Source organism: Phascolarctos cinereus, unplaced genomic scaffold (assembly GCF_003287225.1).
Source record: "Phascolarctos cinereus isolate Bilbo 61053 unplaced genomic scaffold, phaCin_HiC Scaffold_726;HRSCAF=1367, whole genome shotgun sequence".
Taxonomy (NCBI): Eukaryota; Metazoa; Chordata; class Mammalia; order Diprotodontia; family Phascolarctidae; genus Phascolarctos; species Phascolarctos cinereus.
Window position 1 is genome coordinate 8,868,043 of NW_027556098.1, and position 26,406 is coordinate 8,894,448.

The 26,406-nt window shown below is 35.2% G+C and overlaps 1 protein-coding gene and 1 long non-coding RNA gene across 2 annotated transcripts in view; one reads left to right on the forward strand and one right to left on the reverse strand.

Annotated features, from left to right (window-relative positions):
• The window catches only part of FRMPD4 (FERM and PDZ domain containing 4), a 746,498-nt gene that overhangs the window by 613,983 nt on the left and 106,109 nt on the right, over positions 1 to 26,406 (reverse strand).
• Positions 1 to 26,406, forward strand: part of LOC110222483 (uncharacterized) — a 58,129-nt gene that overhangs the window by 657 nt on the left and 31,066 nt on the right. The window lies entirely within an intron of this gene.

The window sequence follows — 26,406 nt, forward strand, 5'->3', positions numbered from 1 at the left end:
CACCTAGATACTTTTCTTTTCTTTTCTTTTTCTTTTTTTTTTTTTTGGAAATTAGTTAATGTATTTTATTTAATATAAATTTATTTTCAGTTTTCAATATTTACTTCCACAAGATTTTGAGTTCCAAATTTTCACCCCATCTCATCCCTCCCCCCACCCCAAGATGGCACGCATTCTGAATATACCTTCCCCTAGTCTGCCCTCCCTTCTATTCTCCCCCCTTCTCTTATCCCCTTCCCCTTCTATTTTCTGTAGGGCAGGATAGACTTCTACCCCATTTCTGTATTTCTTATTTCCCAGTAGCATGTGAAAACTTTTTAAACATATGTTTAAAAACTTTAGGTTCAAATTTCTCCCTTCCTCCCTCCCCACCCACCCTCATTGAAAAGGCAAGCAACTCAATATAGGTATACATGTGCAGTTATGCAAAACATTTCCATAGTAGACATGTTGTGAAAAACTAACTCTATTTCCCTTAATCCTATCCTGCCCTCCCGTTTATTCTATTCTTTCTTTTGACCCTGTCCCTCCTCAGAAGTATTTGCTTCTGATTACCCCTTTCCCAATCTGCCCTCCTCTCTATCATCCCCTGCTCTCTTGTCCCCTTCTCCCCTATTTTCCCATAGGGTAAGACAGATTTCCTTACCCAATTGAATGTGTATGTTATTCCCTCTGTAATCCAAATCCTATGTGAATAAGATTCACTCATTCCCTCTCACCTTCCCCCATTTCCCCTCCACTGTAAGAGTATTTTCTTTTTGGTTTTTTTGAGATAATTTACCCCATTCTACCTCTCCCTTTCTTCTTCTCCGAATATAATCCTCTCTCATCCTTAATTTTATTCTCCAGATATGATACCCTTAATCTTCAACTCACCCTGTGCCATCTATCTATCTATCTATCTATCTATCTATCTATCTATCTATCTATCTATCTATCTACTATACATACGTATAATTTTTTTCTTCCAAATACCCTAATACTGACAAAGGTCTCATGAGTTATAAATATCATCTTTCCATGCAGGAATGTAAACAGTTCAACCTTAATAAGTCTCTTATGATTTCTCTTTCCTGTTCACCTCTTCATGTTCCACTTGAGTCTTGTATTAGAAAGTCAAATTTTCTATTCAGCTCTGGTCTTTTCATCAAGAATGCTTGAAAGTCCCCTATTTCACTGAATGACCATTTTTTTCCCCTGAAGGATTATACTCAGTTTTGCTGGGTAGGTGATTCTTGGTTGTAATCCTATCTCCTTTGCTCCAGAATATTATATTCCATGCCCTGCGGTCCTTTAATGTAGAAGCTGCTAAATCTTGTGTTATCCTGATTGTGTTTCCACAACTTGAATTGTTTCTTTCTGGCAGCTTGTAATATTTTCTCCTTGACCTGGGAACTCTGGAATTTGGCTACAATATTCCTAGGAGTTTTCTTTTGGGGATCTCTTTCAGGAGGAGATGGGTGGATTCTTTCAATTTCTATTTTGCCCTCTGGTTCTAAGATATCAGGGCAGTTTTCCTTGATAATTTCTTGAAAGATGATGTCTTTTTTTCATCATGGCTTTCAGATAGTCCAATAATTTTTAAATTCTCTCTCCTGGATCTATTTTCCAGGTCAGTTGTTTTTCCAATGAGATATTTCACATTGTCTTCTATTTTTTCATTCTTTTGGATTTGTTTTACAGTGTCTTGATTTCTCATAAAGTCACTAGCTTCCAATTGCTCTATTCTAATTTTTAAGGAAGTATTTTCTTCAGTAATCTTTTGGACTTCCTTTTCCATTTGGCCAATTTTTCTTTTTAGGGCATTCTTCTCCTCATTGGCTTTTTGGACCTCTTTTGCCATTTGGGTTAGGCTATTTTTTAAGGTGTTATTTTCTTCAGTATTTTTTTGGGTCTCCTTTAGCAAGCTGTTGACTTGTTTTTCATGATTTTCTTGCATCACTCTCATTTCTCTTCCCAGTTTTTCCTCTACTTCTCTTACTTGCTTCTCAAAATCCCTTTTGAGCTCTTCCAAGGCCTGGGACTGATTCATATTTTTTTGGAGGCTTTGGATGTAGGAGCTTTGACTTTGTTGTCTTCTTCTGGTTGTATATTTTGATCTTCTTTGTCACCAAAGTAAGATAATATAGTCTGACTCTTTTTGTGCTGCTTGCTCATGATCCCGGCCAATTATTTGAGTTTTAAACTCTTTGTTAAGGTAAGAGTCTGCTTCCAATGTGGAGAATGTATTGTCCCAGGCTTTGGGGGTTTATATAGCTTTCTTCAGAGATACTTGTAGGAACCCATAAATTTTCAGTTCTTGCAAGGTGGTATGATAAGGGGCGAGGTGTTTACTCCTTTCCTGGCCTGTGCTGTGATCTATTAGTGACCACAAGCACTCCTTTCTGTCCTGGAACTGTGAGGAAGATTTCCTGTCCACAGCCACTACAAGCTCCACCATGCCAGCGCTCCTCCTCACCCCAAAATCCCCATCCAGAACTGTGACCCAGACCCAAGCACAGGCAAAACAGGAGATCCCTGCAATCCCCCTCTGATCAGCCACTTTATTCCCCCTCAGTCTGTGGGCCAGAAGCTCGGGAAGCAGCTGCCCACCCCAGGGCCGCGTTCTTGGGGAACTAGATCTGAGACCCCGCCTTCCTCTCTCAGCACTGCAGAAACAGACTTTTCCCACTGACCTTCTAAATTGCCTTTGGCATTTGTGGATTGAGGAATCTCGAAACTGCCGTAGCTGCCTGCAATTCAGTCCTCTGAGGCCTGCTCCAGGTTTGCTCCGGCCTGTGCGCCTACATTGCACTGTGCTACACTCCCACCTGGCGCAATACACCTTTCTGATCAATCATCCAGGTTGTCTTGGGCTGGAACTTTGTTACACTCTGTCTTTTTTGGGTTCTGCTGCCTTAGAATTTGTTTAGAGCCATTTTTTTATAGGTATTTGGAGGGATTTGGGGGAGAGCTCAAGCAAGTCACTGCTTTCACTCTGCCATCTTGGCTCCGCCCCCTCAAGATCGATGCCTTTCTCTATATATTCATATATACATATGTGTATATAAAAAAATGGTCTGCTTCAATAAGAGTTAAGAACTATAGATTAAATATTCCCCACTACTTAATAGTTATACCTGCTTTATAACAGTCATCAGACATTTATTAGGTATTCACTAAATGGATATTGGAAAGTTTTTTTTAAAAAACTTTTTAAAAAACACATATACATATACATATATATACATATATATTATGATTGGTTGTTATAAGATTATTATTACTAGTATCACTATTTTTATTTTATATTATTATTATTATAATTATTACTATTAGATGGTTGATTGTAGGGACCAGTACTGCCCCACTATTCATAGCAGTAACAGTCCCTTCTTCACTATGGAGATTTTTCCTCCCATCTTGGGGTTGCCCAATTAATATCTCTAGACCCAGCTTGGTAGTACATACCATTAGTTCCTCCTGCCCAGGAGTCAGGAGGACCTGAGTTCAAATTTGGCCTCAGGCACATAACGCTCACTAACTGTGTGACTCTGGGCAAGTCACGTAAGCCCAATTGCTTCCTCAAAAAAAAAAAAGATAAAGTAAATTCCCTGAGATATATATATATATATACATATATACATATGTATATATATATATACATATATGTATACATATATATACATACATATATATACATACACATATACATATACATATACATATATACATACACATATACATATACATATATATACATACACATATACACATACATATATATACATACACATATACATATACATATATATACATACACATACATATACATATATATACACATATACATATACATATATATAATATATATATACACATATCCATATATATATACATATATTATGATTGGTTGTTATAAGATTATTATTACTATTATCACTATTTTTATTTTATTTTATCATTATTATAATTATTACTATTAGATGGTTGATTGTAGGGACCAGTACTGCCCCACTATTCATAGCAGTAACAGTCCCTTCTTCACTATGGAGATTTTTCCTCCCATCCTGGGGTTGCCCAATTAATATCTCTAGACCCAGCTTGGTAGTACATACCATTAGTTCCTGCTACTGGGGAGGTAGATCGCTTGAGCTAAGGAGTTTTGAGTTGCAGTAGGACTAAAGTCAAATGAGTATCTACATTAAGTCCAACAATAATACAGTGACCTCCTGAGAGTGGAAGGCTACTGTACTACCCAAGGAGTAACTAACCAGCCTTGATCAAAAACCAGTGCTTTCAAGCTAATCTGTACTGGGATCTGTCTAAGAGTGGCCATTCACTTTCAATCTAAACAAAATAGGAAGACTCAATCTCAAAAATAAAATGAGATAAAAAGTGTATCAAGACCTTAGACCCTCCCACACCCTTATTATCAACCAAGTGTACCCCTTCTAACTTTGCAAAGGAAAGGTCAAGGAAATAGGGGATTGTTTTGACCCATTGTAACCCCTAATTAAGTCCTCTATGTGGTTCAAACTATAGTACCACTTTCCACTTGAGTTTATAATATAATTTATTTATGAAGAGAGTTAGAGGAAAAGGAAGTTGAAAGGTAGATTCTGGAATGGTTTAAGTTCACTTAGACGCAGAGATACAGAATTAAGCCAACCAAAATAAGGACACCCTCTAATGCTTCCCTCAAATTCCACATCAAAAGATTTGCAAAAAACATACAGCCTTCACATTTCTCACTGACAGTGTGCAGATGGAACCAAGACCTTTGCAGTACCTTTTCATCTTATTTCCAAATTTGTATATGCTACCTAAGTACTTCCAACAATGGAATTTGACAGGGAAGATGGATAGAAAGAATATGGTCTTAGACAAAAGCACTATTTCATTTTATTTATTATATCCCCCTGTATTGTATTATCCTTTTTTCGAACAGTGTCTTAAGTCACCTTTACATTAACTTTTGTGTCCAAGGCTGTCGCTGTGTTCTCTAGTTCTATGGTGGTGACATTGTGAGTCTTCATTCTCAAATGCAGAATCAATGAATATTCAGATATATAAGCTATTATTTTTCACAGTAAAATACAGCAAATACAATTCGGTTTATATTGAATAAAACCAAAGAGAGTGTCAATAGTTCACTTAAGTTTTATCAGACTGAAATCTGAGTTATTCATTGGTTTTTTAATCTGTTTGAATCACAGAAGAAATGGTATATATTTTTGTAATGGGTTGGTTGATGATAGACTATTTACAAAAACTTTAAAGAATTCCGTAATGCTACTATCCAGTTAGGTGGTGCAGTGGATAAAGTGCCAGAAGACCGGAATTCAAATCTGGCCTCAGACACTTACTAACTGTGTAACCCTCAGCAAGTCACTTAACCCTATTTGCCTCAGTTTCCTCATCTGTAAAATGAGCTGGAGAAAAAATTTGTAAACCACTCCAGTATCTTTGCCAAGAAAACCCAAAAGAGGTCATGAAGAGTCAGACACAACTGAAAATGACTAAACAACAGCAACTACCCATTTCCACTAATAGAGAGAACGCCCAAAATGAGGTCATGTATTCAACAAAGTATCTATCTTTCACCTATTTATCCACATATTTGTAATATACATATATAAATTAGCTATACTGAGCACTAGATATATAACTCTATATATGTCTATGCATAAATTAGAGCAACATATATCTATATTAAATATATTATATTGTATTAAATACATATATAAATATAATTATAACAACATCTTTATAAGCTTTCCTGATGCACTCATGATTATAGTGTATATGTACTCCTTACACCAATGCCAGTCTCAACAGAGAATCCTTTCTTGGGACTTTGCACTTTTTTATGAGATGTGCGCCTATCCCTTTGGTAAACACTTTAAATAAACATTTATGGCCCTCTTTGTCGCCTCACTTGAGGTCAACAGTATTAGAACGGCTACATATCATCTCCATAGTATCTTTCATGATCTTTTTGTATAGGTGTTAGATATATTATTTTGGGAGAGGCTTTGAGATTACATTTTATTCTGAGTCAAATAATTTCTTAAAAATCAGTTAATAATAGATACATATGGAGATTTTATTCTTTATATCTCTCAATCAGCTGTAGAACTGAGACAGTGAGCATGATCAGCTATTAAAAATTTTCTGCACAAATCTATTCCTTTGCTATTTTTTTATTGACACTGTCTTTGATTATGAAGATTTTAAAGTTGAGAAAGCATACAGGTTGCTCCTTGCTCCTCTTTTTTGTCATTTTAATTTGCTAAGAGTATCATATCTAATAAAAATAAATTGACCAATGATTGAATTGGTATCAATATGAGGAGATACTAGGGCCAAAACTCCTTTTGCTAATGCAGTTTTCAAACTATTCTGTAAGTTATAGTCTTAGAGGGTTACCTGCACCAAGGTTAAGTGACTTGATCACACATCCAGAATTAGTCAAACAGAGGGACTTGAATCCCGACTCCAATGCTGTCATTCTATTGCCCCATGTTAACTCTCACCATTTGTAATAATGCCTGTTATTTTGCAATTTTTCTTCCTTTCATATATCTTGAAAACTTGGAGTACCCATGTCTAGTACTGACTCAGCTTTGTTAAAGACTAGTACCTAATTCAAAGTATTCCTTTCCACTTCATCTCTTGCCATCATCTTCAAATATTACATTATTCATGTTGACAGTCTGTCTAACACTTGACCATGCAATTGAACAATTTCCTCATCTCAAATGGTGGCTTTTCCCACTCTATTTCTGTCACCACTATGTGTCCTTAGACCTTATCATCTCTCAGAATTGCATCATTTCCAAGATCTTCTACCTTTTTGATTTTCATTTAACTCCAGCACATCCCTGATTCCACATATTTATAGGGGTTAACTTAGAACACTGCTTCTCAACTTTTCATGTGTCATGGGCACTTTCATCAGGTGAAGCCTGAGCCCCTTTTTCAGAATAATATTTTGAAATGCATAAAAATTGAAGAAAATGCTAAATCTCAGTTGGGATTTAGTCAAAATGAAGGTACAGTTTTTCTATTCTACTTCACAGATCCCCTGAAACCAATCCACACACTCTTTGGGGATCTATGAACTGCAAGTTAATTGGCAAGTTCATTAGATCCTGACTTTGTTGAGAAGACTGAGGCCATATAAATGAATTCCTTCAGGTCCTCCTCCTTCCTTTCCACAAAGCTTCGTATCATTCAATATTCTTTATTTGGTCATTGAAAAGGCTAATGCTTCTACCTGTGCTCCTGATTCTATCCCTGCCAACTTCCTTTAGTACATATATCTTGTATTACCTCTCTTTTATGTCTCTTCAGTTTCTCCCTTTACACTAGATCATTCCTACCAACATCATATTGTCATCGTTTTCCCAATTAAAAAAAGTCCTTCCATTGAGGCTGCTATCTTATCCAGATACTACGGTACTATCTGTTTTCTCTCTCTCTCCTTGACTGTCAAATTTCTGGAAGAAGGAGGGTGTATATGACCAGAACGCAGAATTTAAAGATCAAGGAAAAGAAGAGGTACTAAAAAGTGGAGACAAAATAGGAGACAATACTAGGCAAGCTAATCAACCACATTTATGCATGTATTGGATATGAAAAGTGAGGGAAAGAAAAGTTATTATAGGCAATACCAAGGACTTTAACACAGGAGACTAAATACATAGTGGTGTGAAAAGTAGAAAAGGTGAAGTCTGACAAGTCGTTTCTTGAGAAAAGCTAAATAATCTCAGTTTGGGACATGTTGAGTTTGAGATGTCAATGGGCCATCCAGGTAGAGAGAGCCTTTAGACAGTTTGAAGAGCAGAGCTAGAGCTCAGAAGAGGTTAGAACTTGATATTAAATGATAATTGAAATCTTGATAATAAATGAGATTGCCAAGGGAATGAATATTTGGAAATGATGATGATGATGATGATGATGATGATGATGATGATGATGACAATGATGAAGATGTTGATGATGATGGTGACAGTGATGGTGATGATGATAAATACCTAGCATTTATATATCACTTTAAGGTTTGCCAAACACTTTATAAATATTATCTCCTTTAATCTGCAAAATAGCTTTTTTGAGGCAGTTGCTATTATCCTTATTTTACAGATAAGAAAACTGAGGTAGACAGAGGTTAAGTGACTTGCCCAAGGTCAGAGAGCTAATAAAGGTCTGAGGCTAGATTTCAATTCAGATCTTCCGACTCCATGTACAGTGCTCAATCTAGCTCCTCTTTAAGGAGTTAGGAAGACAATAAGAAACCTTTGAAAGAGATTGTGAAGGAATAGTTTAGTTAAGTCAGTCAGAAAAATGAGGAGAGTGTAATTTCTTAAAAGAAAAAAACACAAGGGAGCAAAGGGTATCCTTTTTGTTTTCAACTCCAGCACATACTGTTGACACATAAGTGATAAAAACTGAAGAAGAAAAAATTGTTTTTGGATAAGAGGTTCATTGATGGACTCTGAGAAAAAAGTTTCAGTAGAGTGAAAAAAAGGAAAATCAGGGCCCATCAGGGTAGAACTTGAAGTCATTGGGTATAAATGGCAAAAAGGCAAATTTAGGCTTGATTTAAATAAAAACTACCTAAAAATTAAAGCTGTCCAAGAGTGGAATGAGCTATCTTCAGATAGATTCTCTAGTTACTACCAGCCTTTCCACAATATCAATAAAAACCATTTCCAGGTATGTGGTTGAGATGATCTTTTTTCAGGTATAGATGGGATGAGATCACCTCCCAGCTCTCTTCCAACTCTGAAATTCTGTGATTCTATAAAAAGTAAAAGCCTTTTCTTTACGTTTTGTTGGACTTTGTGTGTACATATATGTGTTGTGTGTGAACAGGTGGCATTCACCAAGAGGTTAAAGTGTCAAGTTCAAAAGTATATTTAGCTTGAAAAAATAATTTGACACTCACTGAAAATACATATAAGAAAATGAACTTGTGATCTCACTGACTTAGTAGTTTCCTATGATGATGATTCAGACCAAAATCCATCTTCCCCATCCCATGTGATTCTTGTCCACATTTGCCCCAGAGTTCACCAAAGGGGTCCATTTATGACCTAGAGTTCTTTCTCTATTTCTCCTATGTGGCAGGAATACAATTACAGTCTTCTGGCCATCCAAATTACTCTTCCCTCTAACCACACAAACAGACCATCTTCTCCTTCTATCATACAAGAACATTGAAATGTGATCATTTTCTTTCTATGGAATGGTAAATACATTGTAATCTTGAATGATATGTAGAACCATAGCCATAGTACACTTCATTCCATCAAATGAATTTGATTGTTCCAGACCACACACAAGCCATTTAGTTCATTTTTAGTTTCACACATGTCTTTGGGCAGCTAGGTGGCGCAGTAAGGCCTAAAGTCAAGAAGACCTGAGTTCAAATCTGGCCTCAGAAACTAGCTAGCTGTGTGTTCCTGGGCAAGTCACTTAACCCTGTTTACCTCAGTTTCCTCCTCTGTACTTTGAAGGGAAACCACTCCAGTACCTTTGCCAAGAAACCCCAAATTAGGTCACGAAGAGTCAGACATGACTGAAACAAAGGAACAATAGCAACAGCAAATACAGGTCTTTCCAGCTCCCAGTTAAATACATATTCCTCTTACTATATTGGAAAAGCCCCAGAGGGGGCTAGAACAGAGTCTTCCAATCTAAAACCAGCTCTGGGTTGCAAACTTTTCCTCACTCCCAGCCACTGGGAACAAATCTAGGCACTGCCTCCACTCCAGGGACCACACTTGACAAGATTGTTTACTCCAGTCTTACCCTCTTCCTGTGCTGTCCCCAAGGATCCTAGTTGGCTCCATTTGCTCATTACCTTCCTGTTAATGACCCTGGACTGTCTAGTAGACTTTGTTTACATTTTCTGTTGAAGGGCTGGTTGCATTAGACACATACATGTATACATTGAACTTTCCAGGATCAAGCTAGAATTTCTTGACTCTGATGGGAAGAATAGGCATATGTTTTATTCTAAAGAAGAGTCTCTTGAAAAGGTCCAAAGTATCATTGCTAATACAACAGGAACATTAGGTATATTCCTGTAATCAAATCACCACCATCAACTACTCCATTTCATTGTATAAGCCTTTCCTATAGAAATATTGGATGAGCACTCAGAGTTATTCTAAGATTACTTTCAGATATCATTAAGGGACATGGGGTTTACAAGCTAGGGTGGTATGCATTAATTTAAGATCTTAGAGTAGCTACAAATGAATTCCAAAATAGCATTCATTTTTACTGCAGTGAGTTCCTGGAAGTCATACTATAAAGGTGATCTGATTGTCTCAAGGGAAGAATATGGTAGTCAGAAAAATCAGTGAATAAACTTTTATTAAGTGCTTACTACATTAAATGCTGGAGGATACTGAGAAAAGAAAAAAACCAAAACCAAAATGAACAAACAAAATTTGTCTGCCCTTGCCCTCAAGGAGCTCACACTGTAAAAAGCACAATGTGTAAATAACCAGGTTCACACACAATAGATTCAAAGTAGATAAAAAAAATCTCAGACAATGTGGAACTATGCCCAAAGGGCTATAAAAATGTGCATACCCTTTGACCCAGCAATAGCACTTCGAGGGCTATAACCCAAAGAGATTATACAAACGGGAAAAGGACCCACATGTACAAAAATATTCATAGCAGCTCTTTTTGTGGTGGCAAAGAATTGGAAATTGAGAGGATGCCCATCAATTGGGGAATGGCTGAACAAGTTGTGGTATATGAATGTAATGAAATACTATTGTGCTATAAGAAATGATGAACAGGCTGACTTCAGAAAAATCTGGAAAGACTTGTATGGTCTGATGCTGAGTGAAATGAGCAGAACCAAGAGAACATTGTACACAATAACAGACACATTGTGTTATGACTAATACTGATAAACTTAGCTCTTCCCGGCAATACAAGGATCTAAGACATCTCCAGAGGCCTCGTGATGGAAAATACTATCCACATCCAAAGAAAGAACTATGAAAGTTGAATTGCTATTTTTTTCTCTTCTGTTGAGTTTTGTTTCCTCTTTCTGATGGTTCTTCCTATTGGTTTTAAGTTTTACTTACAATACCACCAATGTGAAAATATGTTTAATAGGAATGTAAATGTATAGCCTATATCAGATTCTGCACCGTCTCGGGGAGGGTGGTGGGAAGGAAAGGGGAGAAAATTTTTAAACTCAAATGCATATGGAAGTGACTATTAATAAATCAAAATAAATTAATTTTTTAAAGTACAAAAAAAAAAGAAAAAGAAAAAGAATCTCAGAGGGGAAGGCATTAGCTGATGGGAAGGGACTAAGATATGGGTGGGGAACCTGTGGCCTGGAGGACACATGTGACCCTCTAGGTCCTCAAGTGCAGCCCTTTGTCAAAGAAATGCTTCCTGCAGAAGTTGGGTTTTAAATTGCCTTAAAATAAAGCAAGGAACTAAGGTGACAAGGAAGCAGAGCATTCCTGGTTTGGACAGCCTGTGAGAAAGAAGTGAAAAAAATGAGAGAAATGGGTAAAGAAATAGCTCTAGAATAGGGGCTATTTAAAATGTCAATTTCAAAATTTAAAATTTAATTTTAAAAAAATCATTTAAAATTTTAATTTTATTTAAAACATCAAGTTTCTATAGTTTTTATTTTCTTATTTCTACATGCTAGAGCAACCTAGAAGCTGGGAAAAGGGGATTTGTAGTTTTTCAAATACTGGGATCTGTTTCCATCTGACTTTGATCCACTGGTTTATATGATCTCTGAAGCTCCTTCCTAGCTTTAAAAGTTCTCTGAAACAAGAAAGCAGAAGACACATTAAGGAAAGGGGCATCAAAATTTTGTACTGCAGAGAAAAAAAATCAAGGAAGATCGTCTTACACTTCTTAGTAAAGTAAGAGAAGAGGTCATCTTCTATGATTGATGGGGTAAAGGACTAGTTTGGCTGTCTGAAGAGAGAAAAAAGATACAGCATAGACACTGTGGGGAATGGGTTAAAGAGTTAATAAGAAAAGAGTAAAATCATTGTTGTTAAACCCTATCCATTCTCAATAAGATTCTGTGATTCTAGTATGGAAAGAAATGGCAATTGCTAGAAAAATTATTCAGAAAACTAACATTACTTTTTTCCCTTCCTCAAAGCAGGGAATAGGATTCATAAGTGAATTGGAAGGAATAGGGCAGAATCCATCTGTCAATGACATCTTAGGTTTACAAAACAAATGACTAAAGGACTAAGAGAAGATTTACCCTTAAAAACATGAATTCATAGATCTATAGAGCTTTACAGACCTTATCTTTCACAAACATATATAATATATATATGCATATATAAATACATGTATAAACGCAGCTTTGTTTACTTTAGCTTTAAAATTACTTATAAGAGGGTGGTTTCTGTGGGCCAGACGTTCATTTGCATCTACTTATCAGTTGGTAGAATAATTTCATTTTCTTAATCACAAGCTTTCACACAGTGCAGTATAGTAGAAATGTCCCTAGATCTGGGTTCAAATCCTTGCTTTACTATTTCTTGCCTATGTTAATTAATCTCTCTGTGCCTCAGTTACTTCATTTATAAAAGGAGGGGGGTTGGATTAGATAATCTCTAAGTTGTCTTCTAGCTCTAATTTTGTGATCTCACATAGGATTTATTCCCCAATAACACACAGCACTGAATGAATATGTAGCATACTGTAAGAGGTTCTAGGGAAGGAAGGAGGAAAGAAAGTATCTCATTCTAGAAGAAGTTTACTCTCTAAGAAGTTTCTATTTCATTTTCTGATTTCCATCAGTACCCCTTCAAAGTGATGCTGGTGCATGAATCAGTCATATCCCCCAACAGAAAGCATTTACATAATATGATGATGAATAAGGGGCAAGAAAACAAAAATAGAAACAGAAAGATGAATCTGGCCTCAGCAAGGACTGAGCTGTGAAGTAGGGAGACATTCTGTTGTCAGCTTCACGTATCATAGGCTTTGCCCTATTTAACAGTTTAACAAGGATTTTACTATAATTTCCTCTTATCCAACTTGAGTGAGCTACAGATCTTCTCATGTCCTTCCAAAACCTTGGGTTGGTTTTGACCTCAGTTTATCCAAATTTATCCAAGAGAAGAAGGAGAGGAATAAGTATACTATTTTTATCACTAGTGACACAAAAATGTCCATGCCAATCCTTGGTGATCCTACAAGGCCACAGAGAGCCTGAAGTGGTTATGAATAATTATATATCCTGTTATCTAAATCTATAGAGATAGAAAGACAGAGTATATCCAGCTAGCCATCCATCATCTATCTATCTATCTATCTATCTATCTATCTATCTATCTATCTATCTATCTATCTATGTCTTTCTCATATATATGAGAGAGAGAGGAGAGAAGGAATATATATATATAGGAAAGAAATACTGCATAGCAGAAATAGTCCTCTCTCTCTCTCTCCATATACATATATATATATATATATATATATATATATATATATATGTATATATATATATATATCATATATGCTTTGAAGTATAAAGGTATCTAATTGTCACCTTCACTTATCATAGGTTTTACCTCCCTCCTTCTACCTTCATCTTATGCTTGTATATCTATATTTATATATTATGTATATCTTATATTTGTGTGTAGATATATGTATATATATACATATATACATACATACACATATGTGTATATATAATATATATGACTGTATACCTAAGAATATTAAGGGTTATGCTGATTACTTTTTCCTAATTGAAATAAAACATTATTAATACATTTCCTTTAGTAATACAAAACCCAATTGTTTATTTATGATTTTTGCATCTTACTCCTGTCTTGAAGGCTAGATTTAGCAAATTGTGATTTACTTTTTTAATTTGCAAAAACTTCTCCTTTCTTTTGTAATTTATACTACAATGAGTCAACACATGTTGGGAAGGTGCCCATTTGATGATAACTCATGAAACACCAGCAGGTGTGATCAAGACCTAAAGTGAAATGACAGGAGCCAGAGATAATAAATGGTGCCCCAATCAATGGCTCCCACATAGATCACACAACTGGTTCAGGATATAAACAAATGAGCTTGTCAGGTCTGACTCCATCATTGGATACCCCTGCTGTTTATATCACACAGATTTTTAATAGTGAAGGTACAAATGAGTTATCTGTCTTTCATTTTATGGATACATGTGTTGAGAAAGGGAAGGGTGATGAGCTGAAATAATGGCAGATTACGTATGCCTGTAATTTTTTAAATAAGTTGTCAAACAGATATTTTCCCAAAGAGTGTTCACTGAGGCATATTTTTTCCAGTGAAAAAATCAAAGATCCTGGATCTTAATTTGCCAGATTTTGATCTCAAGACAAATGTGAGATACAAATAATATAAAGTAATTGAATTTATAAACATTTCAAATTTATGAAAGTGTAATTGAGTCCTTATGCTGAAAGGCAAACTTATGAAGGATGGAGCTGCTCTTAGGCTAGTGGGGCTTTGCAATTGTCTGGGAAACAATGAGTATGATATTAGGAAAACTGAGCCTTCTCACATCAAGCCATTAGAATGTTCTCACTTCTATTCATCTTGTGCTACTTCTTCATGAGTTTTTTTAATTTGTATGTACTTGCAGAAAAAGACTTAAAAAGGAACAGAGGTACCCCTAGAGAAACACATTTTCTTGTTCATATCCCTGAGGCACAGATTTAGTCCAAGTTGATATATACTTTATGATTCCTAAAAGAAATATAGAGTTTAAGAAAATTTGCCAAAGGTAACATGATGTTACAAATATCAGTGGTTTCGAGCAAAGGCATTGTTTATGATTGATTGCTAGAAAAGATATATTATGCAGCAGAAGTGGTACTCATCTTAAAGAAAAATAGTATTATTTCCTTCTTGGTAATGACTACGATTTTCACTTAATGTGCTAGATTAATAACATGCCCCTATACAAATTAATTGTCTTCACTTTTACAGAAAGAACAACAAAGGAAATCAATCGAGAGAAAGCTTCCAAATTAACATTACTCTTTGACAACCCCAATATTCAAAGTCATCCATGGCCATTACACACTTTCAGATTCATGGTTTTGCAGTGGATTTTGCAACTGATTTATTCTCTTTTCAAAGGAGCATTTAAGGCCATGGAAAATGAATATGATTCTTATAGGCTGGATTAGAAGAAAGGGTTTTTGACCTACAAGACTATAATAATGTTATTAAAATAGATTTTAAAAAAATAAAATATTCTTAAAATGAAAATGCTATTTCTAAATTTTATATTACATTTATAAAATTTAGAAATCATATAATGGTAGTAGGAATACACCTGGAAGATCACTTCCTAAACCTTAACCTAAGCTCTTAACCTTTTTTGGTTCATTAATCCCTTTGGCAGTCTGGTAAAGCCTATAGATAGATACCTTTTCAAAATAATTTAAATGCATAAAGTAAAATACATGGAATTATAAAGGAACTCTATTATATTGCAATAGAGTTATCAAAATATTAAAAAATAGTTCATGGACCTCAGCTTCTATTTGATATGAAGCTTAAAGATGCATGATTTATACATGTGGGTACTCGAACACTCACAACGCTTCTATAACCTAATTGACTTTCTTCATGACTTGATTTGACTGAAAAACTTTATCTAGGGCATCCATTTGATACAATCAATGCCTTCTTAATTTAGCTAAGCTGATCATCTGATAACATAGTTCTAATTTATACTGTACATGTACATCTATACTGTATGGTCCATGAAATTGAGAGAGAGAGAGAGAGAGAGAGAGAGAGAGAGAGAGAGAGAGAGAGAGAGAGACAGAGAGAGAGACAGAGAGAGAGAGAGAAAGAGAGAGAGAGAAAGAGAGATATTGACTGCATAATAGTTTATCCCTAAAAATAAAATTTAAAATTCTCCATTAAATTTAAAATGAGTTTTTACTGATTTTTTTGTTTTTTTCAAATCATTATGATTTCCTCCAGTATCCCTCCTTGTTCACCACCCAGAGAGCCATCCCATATAACATGTAATATTTTTAAAGACCAAAAAAGGGAAAAGGGCAGAAAATCAATATAAGCTATAAATATATTGAAAAAGTCTGAAAATATGTGAAAGGTTCAACATTTGTCAACCTTCCACATCTTAAAAGGGGTAGGACTATCTTCTCATATCTTTTCTTTTAAACCATGTTTATTTTTTTGTAATTTCACAATATTCACTTTTGATTGTTGTGTGTATGTACTTTGTGTTCTTGGCTCTACTTACTTCACTTTGCATCAGTTCATGTAAATCTTTTGTTGCTTCACTTTTGCATATTAATCATTTCTTATAGTAGAGTAATATTCCATTGCATTCATATACCATGACTTTTTACCTTTAGGGTTGTCACCAATCCTCAGTTGCTGTTTTATTTCCAATTCTTTGCTATCACAAAAAATATTATTGTAAATATTTTAATGTACATGGGAACTTTCTTCTTATCAGTTGCCTCCTTGGGGTATAGGTCTAGTAATGGAATCTCTGGGTCAGAAGGTATGGATGTTTTAGTTATATTATATCTACTATTATTAATTGCTTCCAAGATACTGATTCACAATTCCACCAAAAATGTACCCAGTTTGCCTAACTTCCTTAAACCAACTTCTAATGTGTATATTATAATAATTAATTATAACATTAATTTTATAACACTTCTAATGTGTATATTTTTAAGGAGAAAAGAGTTTTAAAAAACTATATAAATGTAAACAGAACAATTTGTGAGCTTCTTTCTAGATATTCTAATTTTGTAAAGGATAGGCATGATGAAAACTTCTTGATCTTTGTTTATATATAATCCTTCTATCAGTCTATGTTTTCTTGTATTCCAATATACATCTATCATCCCTATTCCATGTTCTATAATTTTACTGATTACAGAACCAGGTGATTTCGCATGAAGTGTTAGTTTGGGGAAATTGTTGCCCTAAGATTTTTTATTTCTTCTAAGGTTGTTTATAAAACATTCTTTTTTATTCAGTTTCTTGATATATAATTAATCTTGGTCACCTGAGACATCAGCAGTGCTGTTCAAAGGATATTTTTATAAGTCCAATACATGTGTTAATTTCTTTTTGGAAAAAAAAAGTCATTCCCAGAGAAACACAAAGAAGGAAGATGATCATTTCACATCTTAATCTCTGCCTTAAAGATTTTAAGACCATTCAAAGTTGTTTCAAAAATAGCCCAAAAAGCCCCTGCATGAGAAGAAGGACCTTTTCTCTTCCTTGATTGACATCTATCAGCATTATATTATGCTTAGCAATGCCATTGATTATGTGGCAAAATGATTATTTAAAAAGAATAATTTTTTCTCGGAGGCCAAGGACTTAAGAGTAAAGACAGTGACTGCCAAATTTGCATGTATTCATCATTTTCACATGGAACCTAGAAGACATTTGTGGGGTATGGCAAAGCCTCAAATCCAGAAAATTTAAAGCTGGTCTTGTTTTTATGTTCATCTTTAAAAAAAATTATTCCACTCTAAATTTCTCAGAAAATTATCCTTTCAATTGGGAATAAAAAATACACAAATCCTTACATTTGAATTCTCCTGTTGCTATGGTTTTTTTCAACACTGATGATCCATCACAATAAATTACAGTAGGAAATCAATTGGGATTGTATACAATTTCAGATCATGCTTTAACCCAGTCATTCATTAAGAATACTTCAGGCATGAGACAAATTAAAAGACACAATTCATTCTTTCAGTTATTCAAGAAGGTCTAGACATGGAAATTCAGACCATGCAGTATCTTAAATTCTTTAATCAAGGTATATGTGCAAATGTATATAGCTGCCTTTCTGCTACTACTATATCACCTTCTCCCTAATAACACTTTTAATGGAATGGTTGGGAATTCTGAAAGTTATTTGGCTTTCTCAAAGTTATATATTTTTTTACTACCTGGATTCAAATCCTGACTTTGACAATTATTAGACCATGGGGAACCTCTCCAAGACTTACTAACCATTATGTAATGGGTAGCCCTGAGGAATCTGAATCCAGCAATCCAAATCCACATCCCCATGAGCCTTTAGACACTTTCTAGCTGACTGACCCTAGCCAAGTCACTTAACTTTTTTCTTGCTTTCTACATCTGAGAAAATGGGCATATCCATGGCATTACTTTTTTCATAGGGTTATTGTGAGGAAAATATTTGGTAAACCTTAACCTGCAAAATAAATGCTAGTTATTATTCTTGTTCTTGTTTCATACAATACTATGACAAGGTAGTATTAAATCTGAGGAAAACCTTGTAAAGCAGGTGAGGCAAGTATCATAATACCAACGGGGAACAAGAGTACCAGTGAGGTTAAGAGACTTCCCCAAAGGCATACTCATGGCTGGATGGGAGCTAGTAGGTGAACCTAGATTTCTAAATCTTAGAACAGTGTTCAGTTACACTATGGTCTCATATCTATAACAGGGGCTGCTAGGTAGGGCATTAAATAGAGTGTTGGGCCTGGAGGCAGGAAGACTTCAGTTCAAATCCAGCCTCAGGCACTTATTAGATGTGTGACCTTGGGCAAGTCATCTAGTCTCAGTTTCCTCAACTGTAAAATGGGAATAATAATAGCAATTATCTTCTAGAGTTGAGAAGATCAATAGTCAATCAATGGTCAATAAATATTTATTAAGTGCCTACTATGTGCCATTGGGATAACTATTGGGATATAGGGACAGCTAGGTGGCACAGAACATTGGGCCTGGAGTCAGGAAGATTCCTGTCTCCTGAGTTCAAGTCTGGTCTCAAACACTTAACTAGCTGTGTGATCCTGGGCAAATCACTTAACCCTGTTTGCCTCAGGTTCTCATCTGTAAAATGAACTGGAGAGAGAAATGATAAACCACTCTAGTATCTTTGCCAAGAAAACCCTAAATGGGGTCACAAAAAGTTGGACATGACTGAAAGGACTAAACAACATTGTGAAGGAAGGAAGGGAAGGAAAGGAAGAAAGGGAGAAAGAAAAGAAAAAGAAAAGAAAAGAAAGCCTACATTCAAGGAGCTTGCAATCTAAAGGATTGTAAAGGAACAAATTAGATAATATTTGTAGTGCTTAGTATAATGCCTAGCACACACTAGTTACTTAATAAGTCTTTCCTTCCTTCCATCCTAAAATGTGCCACTTAGACCTAAGCGCAACACTTTAGAGGTGGTTTGCTAGATATTTTGGATTTATTCCTTACATGTTTTTTTAAAAAAATACTTAACCATCATGATATTACAATAATTTCAATCAGAAATATCAAAATATCAAAAAAATGCTCTAAATCATTATTGATTAGAGAAATGCAAATCAAAACAACTCTGAGGTATCACATCACACCTATCAGATTGGCCAATATAACAAAACAGGAAAATGATAAATGTTGGAGAAGATGTGGGAAAATTGGAACATTAATGCATTGTTGGTGGAATTGTGAAATGATCCAATCATTTTGGAGAGCAATTTGGAACTATGACTAAAAGATTATAAAATTGTGCATATCCTTTGACTCAGCAATAGCACTTCTAGGGCTATATCCCAAAGAGATCATACAAATGGGAAAAGGACCTACATGTACAAAAATATTTATAGCAGCTCTTTTTGTGGTGGCAAAAAGTTGGAAATTGAGAGAATGCCCATCAATTAGGGAATGGCTGAACAAGTTGTGGTATATGAATGTGATGGAATACTATTGGGCTATAAGAAATGATGAACAGGCTGACTTCAGAAAAACCTGGAAAGACTTGTATGGTCTGATGCTAAGTGAAGTGAGCAGAACCAGGAGAACATTGTACACAGTAACAGCCACATTGTTCAGTGACTAATATTGACAGACTTAACCCTTCTCAGTAATACAATGATCTAAGACATCTTCAAAGGCCTCATGATGGAAAATGCTATCCACATCCAAAGAAAGAACTGTGGAGTTTGAATGCAGATCGAAGCATACTATTTGCTACTTTTTTTTTCCTCTGTTGTATTTTGTTTCCTCTTTCTGGTGGTTCCTCCTGTTAGTTCTAATTCTTACTCACAACATCACTAATGTGAAAATATGTTTAATAGGAATGTGTATGTACAACCTATATCAGATTATGCGCCATCTTGGGGAGGAAGATGGGAAGGAAGGGGGAGAAAAATTTAAAACTCAAAAGCTTATGGAAGTGATTGTTGATAAATCAAAATAAATTAATTTTTAAAAATGCATAATAATAAAATCTGATGTACACATATAAAGTAAATATGTACCTGTACCATAAAAACAATAAGAGAAAGATTTACTATGAATCTGTAAAAGGAAAATATTCACTTCTCAGTTAAAAGAAAAGATTAAGACAATCATGTTTTGCTAAAATAGGAAAAAAAACAGATTTAGCATTATTTACATATTCATTCTGTGTTTATCTCACACAGGTAAAATGCCCAATGCATATATTTCTACTTCACTTGACTTCATCTCACACCATTAGCTCTCCCAGGAGATTGGCATACCTTTGGTTAATTTTTAGTTTAGTTAACAGAATCATTTCCCAGGTTCCCAATGACCCAGACCCCCTAAAAGCATTCCTGGGCCAGATGTTGACATGTTATTTGATATTTTGCAATTTTTCCAGCTCTGAATATTTCAAAAGTGGAATCTGTTCTCAAAAGGCATACTGACATCAATGATGGAAACAATGAGGTTCATTTCACATACTGGGACCTGAATATCCCAGACAATATATTTCTCCTTATGTAAACTAAGGTCACACTAGCTTTCTTTTTGTTTGTTTTTGTCTATCTCACTGTTAATTGAATTTATAGTCTGCCAAAATGCTCAGATCTTTTGTTTCAAATACTGTCAAAAAAAAAAGAAATTTACACAGTAACTTTATTATATATTTAAAAGGAATAACAAGTTATACATAATAGATTTGCAATTCCCTGTACAATCTTTTTTTTTTATCATACTATGTTATGGATATACTTGGTTTAATCCATAAATTTAAAATAAAATAAATAAAAATGAAAAGACACTGTTTAACCACGGCTATGCCATCTTATGCTTGAAAAGATGATTTTGGGGGTCAGCTAGGTAGCACAGTAGATACAGCTCTGGCCTTGGAATCAGGAGGACCTGAGTTCAAATCCAGCCTCAGACAGTTGACACTAGCTGTGTGACCCTGGGCAAGTAACTTAACCCCAATTGCCTCACCAAAAAAGAAAAAGATGATTTTTGAACCCAAATAAGTCTTTACTTTTATTTACCCTTGTTACTAAATTTCATGTTATTAAATTTGGTCCATTATTTGAGTCTATCAAATCCTTCTGAATCTGTCATTCAGTGTCTTGGCTGTGCCTCCCAGTTTTTGGTAATCTGCAAATTCACTAAGCATTGTAAATCTGTGCTTTCCTTTAATTAATTAGAACAAATGTTAATCTGCCTAACCTTAATCATTGAATGAATGTTGCCTCATTCAAACTGAGACCTGTTATAGACCTTAGCTTAAAAAGGCCAATATCTCCTACTGCATCCAGGGCCCTCTCCAGTCATCCTGATCTATATTTTGCCAGAGGAGGAAGTGAGGCTGGTAACTTTGCACACCTCTTCCTCACTTGAATCCAATTCACTTACAAGTCATGACATCTCCTTCCGCATGTCTTAGTTGAGAAAGAAGGACAAAAAATAACAACAAATGTTAAATCGCACAGACCCAAGTAAAGATCCTTGGAACAGTCCATTGGATATCTCCTTCCAACCTGCTATCTAACCATCGGGATCTTGAATTATCATCTAACCTTAAGACTGCTATCTTTTCCATTAGAATAGCATGAGATTTTTTTTTTTATTAAATTCTTTGTTAAAATCTAGGTAAACTAGATCTGCAGCATTCCCTTATTCTACCCAGGCAGTAAGGCTATCAAAAAAAGTAAAATGACTTTAGTCTAAAGTGATGTGTTTTTTGATGAAGCAGTAATAGGTCATGGTATTCACTCTATCCATTTCTTGAAGGTCCATAACTGTCCCTTTAATAAATTATCCCTACTCATTTCTGTAATACACATGAAGAGATGGGTTAAAGATCTATAGGATTTCATAGTTAGGTAGACTTTCTGTGGGTAATTTATGGGAGTATATAAGCAAGTCTTTCAGGAGTGGATGAGTCCCAATCTGCACTAATGGAGAGAGTACCCAAATGGATGAGATCACAAATCCATTGAAGTATCAAAGGGTTACTGTTTTTGCATGGTTACTCATATTTACACTTCTTAAAAAAAATTTCTGTTAGGTGTATTTTCAAAAAATGAGTATGTAGTTCACTGGTATTAGCATTTCTTATGCACCTAAAAAATAAAGCATCTTTAAAGATCTGAAAAAAATACCAATTTGTAATCTAATTAACTTTGGTTTTCCTTGATTTGATGTCAAAGACAAAATTATTTTGTATCATGGGAAAAATAATACTGCATCTCAAAAAGCTGTCAATTTTTAAAAACTGATATTTAATGCTCTCATTTGGAAGGCACTGCCACCTTTCAGAGGAAAACCCTTGGGAAAAGGAAATGACTGCAGATATGGAATTATGAAAATTCCTCCTCTTCCTTTTTCCCAGTTTTATACCCAAGTAGTTTTGGACGGCAGTACTTATTATTTTGTGCTCAAATTCATTATCCTCACACGCTTTTTCCCAAAAGTGATATACAGTGCCAAACACACCCAGGCATTTAACAAATGCCACCTAATATCTCACTGACTTCTACCCATAGAATAACACACCCCTTCTGACTGACAGACGCAGGCAAAGGACAGTATTGTAAAGGAAGTGGCCTGAAAGATCACATAAGAGGTTAACCACACACCCATAAAACCCACCCTTAGAGTTTATGAGCTCTGCTCTGAAAGCTCTAGAAACAAGAGATGGAAATTGTGAACTATATTAACACTAAATATAGAGATTATTTTTATTTTCTATTTCTTTCTTCTCTGCCCCACTTCTCTATACCAACCAACTCATCTCAGGATTGTGAGTGATTTTTTTCTTTGTGATCATGGTTCAAACACTTGTTGTCTTGTTATTGGTTGATTTTTGAAGTATCATAACTCCTAGCTCCTAAAAGTTTTATATAGAATATAAATGCTTCTTGGCCAGCTAGGTGGTACGGTGGATAGTGTACTAGGCCTAAAGTCAGGAAGACTCATCTTCCTGAGTTCAAATCTGGCCTCAGACACTTACTAGCTTTGTGACTGTAGGCAAGTCACTTAACCCAGTTTGCCTCAGTTTCCTCATCTGTAAAATAACCTGGAGAAGGAAATGGCAAACCATTCCAAAATGTTTGCCGAGAAAACCCCAAATGGGTTACCAGGAGTCAGATATGACTGAAAAGCAACTGAACAACAACTGAGCATAAATGTTTCTTATCTCAATAAAAATTAAAATTAAGTTTTAAGAATTTTCCAATATTGCTTGAGGCAACTGGCAGAACCCTACCATACTGTGAAATCAATGTTGGCAATAAACGCTGATGATTGTGAATACAATAATGATTGCTACTTCCTCAACCTTAAGGAAATATTGATAGGCCTTTTTGCTCCCTGGGCTGAAACTTGATTGAGGTAACGATAGTATATATTTCCTTAGGATCAAATATATATAAAGATGAAAATACCAAATAGAGCATGTAAAGTATGATTTAAATGCCATATATATATATATATATACGTATATATATATATATATATATATATATATACGTATATATATATATATATATATACGTATATATATATATATACGTATATATATATATATATATATATACGTATATATATATATATATACGTATATATATATACATTTCTCATTTTTTTCAATGAAAATAATTTTCACCATTCATTGATTTGCCCATGTTCGAAAAGTTAGTGTTATCTTTGATGCTTCCTTCTCTCCTTAAATCTAATATATTAGCAAATGCTATCAATCTTGTCCCCCAAATATGTCATATCCATCTGTTTCTCCTATTATCATAGGCACCAACATAGCACAGATCTTCCTTATTTCCTACAGTTATTTCAACAGCCTCCTAGCCAGTCTTTCTACCTGTAATTTCTTCCCTTTCTAATTCAGCAATCATACCTCTTCCAGAATAATATTCCTCATACACAGATTTGGTCATATTATTTCTCTGTTCAAAATCATTCAATGGCTCCTGATTGTCTGTTTTATGTAGTACACACTCCTTTGCCTGGTTGTGTGACTATATAGCGTCATGTGGGGTAAAAATGAAAAGGCATATCTGCCTTAAATATCTCTCCATCCAACCTACCAGAGTGTTTGAAATTCCCAACATTACTTTATAGTCTTTCCTTTCGTTCAGCAAGCTATTCCAATAGGAACTCTGTTAAATGCAAATATGTTATCCAAAAGGCAGCACGTTAAACTGCTATTATCCGTTAACAGGTTAGCATGATTTGTAAAATCAGATTAGCCTGATCAAGAAGCAAGGAGATCCTTGAGAAAAATAAATCAATTAATCTATAAGTATTGAGCTGGGACTAAGTGTTCCTTGCTATACTGGATGCTGTGAGGGAAAAAATAAGTATAAGATGTGGTCTCTGCCCTCTAAGAGCTTTTAATTCAACTCTAGACAATATGTCAAGCATTTATTAAGGGGCTGCTATGTACAAACCCCTGCCTTGAGCATTGAGGATACACAGATGGATCTATTTAGAATACAAGATGTAACGCATGATGAACAATCAGAGGAAAAATCAAACAGTATAAAATTAAGTGCTAAACTGAACAGTACAGATTTTAAGTGAAGTGACTGGAGGGGCAGTGTAGAGAATAGAGAGATCAATGGTTGGTAGTAGTAATGGAAGGTTTCGTGGAGGAGGTGAGCCTACTCATTGAAGAATGAGTAGGGTTGGGATAGGCAGAGAGTTGCCCAGCAGGTATTCCAGGCTGGGGAAAGGATATAAGCAAAGACTAAATGAATATGGTAACTAAGTAGAGGATGAGATGAAGTGAGAAAATACTTGAGACAGGGAGACCAATTAGAAGACTATTGCAATAGTCCAAACGAGAAGTAATGAAGGCATGAGTTAGGGTAGTGTCTGTATGGCTGAAGAAGACATCTATATGATCAATGTTGCAGATGTAAAAATGGCAAGATTTGGCAAAAGCTGGGAAATGTGGGGTGACAGAGTGAGGAATTGAGGATGTCCCTGAGGTTGTGAGCCCTGGTAACTGGAAGGATGATAATTTAGAAGTGGGGAGTAGGGGAAGGTGTGATGGGAAAGATAGGTGGAATTTGAGTCGCCTAGGAGACATCTAGTTCAAAATATCCAAAATGTATCTGGAAATCAGCTGAATACTGAGGATAGAGAGTTAGCCTCAGTAAGTCATACATTTAAGAAGTTTCACAGTGAAAGTAACAAAGAAATGGAATCATCCTTGTTTAGAGTCACATGGATAAGGGAAAAGTTGCTTGTGTGTTTTCTCCCAAGATATAGGAGCCCTAGGCACGTATGAAGACAGATGGAAAGTGCTAAAGAAGGAAATGAAGATTTTGGAGAGGTATGAGAAAGATGAAGAATAAGAGAAGATAGATCTATTTAATAAGAAGGGAGGCCATGGTAAAAGAGGAATAGGCCTCATGGGCCTCTTTCCTGGGAGTGAAAGCTCAGACACAGTATCCCAACCTTCAGGAGCTAAGATGGTGGGAGGGAAGAAGGGAAAGTGTATGGAAAGCTGGGAAGGCTAATGCACAGAAAGAGAAGGTTGGGGATGATGCAGAAGAAAACATTTCTTGATAGACTTAGCCCTTCTCAGCAATGCAAGGATCTAAGACATCTCCAAAGGCTTCATGATGGAAAATGCTATCCACATCCAGAGAAAGAACTATGGAGTTTGAAACAGTGTGTTCAAAATGTTCAAAACATACTATTTGCAATTTTTTTTCTTCTGTTGTATTTTGTTTCCTCTTTCTGGTGGTTCCTCCTGTTGGTTCTAATTCTTACAACATCATTAATGTGGAAATATGTTTACTAGGAATGCATATGTATAGACTGTATCAGATTGCATGCTATCTTGGGAGGGAGCTGGGGAAAGAGAGGGAAAAAATTTAAAACTCAAAAGCTTATGGAAGTGATTGTTGATAAATCAAAATAAATTAATTTAAAAAAAGAAAAAGAAAAAATATCTCTTGCCTTCATAATTCTAGGCTCCATGATATTCATCAAAACTGCTAAATGCAAAAATGTAGCAAATTCTGCCAATTGTCTTTTGTCAATTTTCCCAAATCAAGCATCTCTCATTTTTTTATTTCCCAAGTAAATTGATGACTATAAAGTGAATACGTTTCATCT